The sequence below is a fragment of the Haliotis cracherodii genome, unplaced genomic scaffold, assembly GCF_022045235.1.
Source record: "Haliotis cracherodii isolate W230 unplaced genomic scaffold, xgHalCrac1.p SCAF_14, whole genome shotgun sequence".
Lineage (NCBI taxonomy): Eukaryota > Metazoa > Mollusca > Gastropoda > Lepetellida > Haliotidae > Haliotis > Haliotis cracherodii.
Window position 1 is genome coordinate 19,581,060 of NW_027266269.1, and position 4,180 is coordinate 19,585,239.

Below are 4,180 nucleotides of genomic sequence, written 5' to 3' on the forward strand. Positions count from 1 at the left end.
GCATGAATATATGCTCATGATATCAATCACTGGATTGTCTGGTCCAGACTCGATTATTTACGGATAGCATTCATAAATCTGGACTATTGATGAATGCAGCGTTAAACAACACACAAAAATAGTGTGTCACCTTTTTTCGGTGTGACTGCATTACTCATAATTACCTAGTATAGATTACGTCATGTCATGCTCTCGGTGTGACAAGTTTTATTCTGTAAATAGGTCACCGGCTCATCATACGTTTTCGGGCGGCCATGTTTATCACAAGTTCTCCCGCTATAACTATGGTTGTGGCTTCACACAGTCAAGGGGAGGTCGGGTAGCCGAGTGGTTAAAGCGTTCGCTCGTCACGCCGAAGACCCGGGTTCCATTCCCGACATGGGTACAATGTGATATTGTGATATTGCTGGAATATTGCTAAAAGCGGCGTAAAACCATACTCACTCACTCACACAGACAATGTAAATACTCAGGTGATGGCCTGCTTTTGTAGTGAGTGAGATGTTTTACGGTTGTTCTCGTGACTACCGAGAAAATTACGATTGTTTTTTAAGTGTCCGAAAACCCATAACACGGGGATACATGATCTGAGGCGGCGGGGTAGCCAAGTGGTTAAAGCGTTCGTTTGATACTCAAAAAGAACGAGTTCGATTCTCTACATGGGTACACATGCCGAAATGTCATGTTCGGTGTGATCTAATATCAGTACACATGTCGTTATGTCATACCCTGTGTGACCTTATATCAGTACACATGTCGTAAGGTCATACTGTGTGACCTTATATCAGTACAATGTCGTTATGTCATACTCTGTGTGACCTTATATCAGTACACATGTCGTTATGTCATACCCTGTGTGACCTTATATCAGTACACATGTCGTTATGTCATACCCTGTGTGACCTTATATCAGTACACATGTCGTTATGTCATACTGTGTGACCTTATATCAGTACAATGTCGTTATGTCATACTCTGTGTGACCTTATATCAGTACACATGACGTTATGTCATACTCTGTGTGACCTTATATCAGTACAATGTCGTTATGTCATACTCTGTCTGACCTTATATCAGTACACATGTCGTTATGTCATACCCTGTGTGACCTTATATCAGTACACATGTCGTTATGTCATACTCTGTGTGACCTTATATCAGTACAATGTCGTTATGTCATACTCTGTGTGACCTTATATCAGTACACATGACGTTATATCATACTCTGTGTGACTTTATATCAGTACAATGTCGTTATGTCATACTCTGTGTGACCTTATATCAGTACACATGTCGTTATATCATACTCTCTGTGACCTTATATCAGTACACATGTCGTTATATCATACTCTGTGTGACCTTTTATCAGTACACATGTCGTTATATCGTACTCTGTGTGACCTTATATCAGTACACAAGTCGTTATGTCATACTGTGTGACCTTATATCAGTACACATGCCGTTATGTTATGCTGTGTGTGGTCTTATATCAGTACACATGTCGTTATGTCATACTGTGTGACCTTATATCAGTACACATGCCGTTATGTTATGATGTGTGTGGTCTTATATCAGCACACATGTCGTTATGTCATGCTTGGTGTGAACTACATGTAATATTAGTACACATGTCGTTATGTCATGCTTGGTGTGAACTACATGTAATATTAGTACACATGTCGTTATGTCATGCTCGGTGTGACCTACATGTAATATTAGTACACATGTCGTTATGTCATGCTCGGTGTGACCTACATGTAATATCAGAACACATGTCGTTATGTCATGTTCCATGTGACCTACATGTAATATCAGTACACATGTCGTTATGTCATACCCTGTGTGACCTTATATCAGTACACATGTCGTTATGTCATACCCTGTGTGACCTTATATCAGTACACATGTCGTTAGGTCATACTGTGTGACCTTATATCAGTACAATGTCGTTATGTCATACTCTGTGTGACCTTATATCAGTACACATGTCGTTATGTCATACCCTGTGTGACCTTATATCAGTACACATGTCGTTATGTCATACTGTGTGACCTTATATCAGTACAATGTCGTTATGTCATACTCTGTGTGACCTTATATCAGTACACATGTCGTTATGTCATAATCTGTGTGACCTTATATCAGTACACATGTCGTTATGTCATACTCTGTGACCTTATATCAGTACACATGTCGTTATATCATACTCTGTGTGACCTTATATCAGTACAATGTCGTTATGTCATACTCTGTGTGACCTTATATCAGTACACATGTCGTTATGTCATACTGTGTGACCTTATATCAGTACACATGTCGTTATGTCATACTCTGTGTGACCTTATATCAGTACACATGTCGTTAGGTCATACTGTGTGACCTTATATCAGTACAATGTCGTTATATCATACTCTGTGTGACCTTATATCAGTACACATGTCGTTATGTCATACCCTGTGTGACCTTATATCAGTACACATGTCGTTATGCCATACTGTGTGACCTTATATCAGTAAAATGTCGTTATGTCATACTCTGTGTGACTTTATATCAGTACACATGACGTTATATCATACTCTGTGTGACTTTATATCAGTACAATGTCGTTATGTCATACTCTGTGTGACCTTATATCAGTACAATGTCATTATGTCATACTCTGTGTGACCTTATATCAGTACACATGTCGTTATGTCATACTCTCTGTGGTCTTATATCAGTACACATGTCGTTATGTCATACTCTGTGTGACCTTATATCAGTACACATGTCGTTATATCATACTCTTTGTGACCTTATATCAGTACACATGTCGTTATGTCATACTCTCTGTGACCTTATATCAGTACACATGTCGTTATGTCATACTGTGTGACCTTATATCAGTACACATGTCGTTATATCATACTCTGTGTGACCTTATATCAGTACAATGTCGTTATGTCATACTCTGTGTGACCTTATATCAGTACACATGTCGTTATGTCATACTGTGTGACCTTATATCAGTACACATGTCGTTATGTCATACTCTGTGTGACCTTATATCAGTACACATGTCGTTAGGTCATACTGTGTGACCTTATATCAGTACAATGTCGTTATATCATACTCTGTGTGACCTTATATCAGTACACATGTCGTTATGTCATACCCTGTGTGACCTTATATCAGTACACATGTCGTTATGCCATACTGTGTGACCTTATATCAGTACAATGTCGTTATGTCATACTCTGTGTGACCTTATGTCAGTACACATGACGTTATATCATACTCTGTGTGACTTTATATCAGTACAATGTCGTTATGTCATACTCTGTGTGACCTTATATCAGTACACATGTCGTTATGTCATACTCTCTGTGGTCTTATATCAGTACACATGTCGTTATGTCATACTCTGTGTGACCTTATATCAGTACACATGTCGTTATATCATACTCTGTGTGACCTTATATCAGTACACATGTCGTTATGTCATACTGTGTGACCTTATATCAGTACACATGTCGTTATATCATACTCTGTGTGACCTTATATCAGTACACATGTCGTTATGTCATACTCTCTGTGGTCTTACATCAGTACACATGTCGTTATGTCATACTCTGTGTGACCTTATATCAGTACACATGTCGTTATATCATACTCTGTGTGACCTTATATCAGTACACATGTCGTTATGTCATACTCTCTGTGACCTTATATCAGTACACATGTCGTTATATCATACTCTGTGTGACCTTTTATCAGTACACATGTCGTTATATCATACTCTGTGTGACCTTATATCAGTACACATGTCGTTATGTCATACTGTGTGACCTTATATCAGTACACATGCCGTTATGTTATGCTGTGTGTGGTCTTATATCAGTACACATGTCGTTATGTCATACTGTGTGACCTTATATCAGTACACATGCCGTTATTATGCTGTGTGTGGTCTTATATCAGTACACATGCCGTTATGTTATGCTGTGTGTGGTCTTATATCAGCACACATGTCGTTATGTCATGCTCCGTGTGATCTAAAATGAGTACACTTGCCCTTATGTCAGATTCTATGTGATCTAGTTTACAGAAAACGTATCAAGTCACGTTTTAATCGTGGCCTTGTATCAACAGTAATAATAGTAATGACGTTGAAACTAGTCCGTTAATCAGGAACGCAACA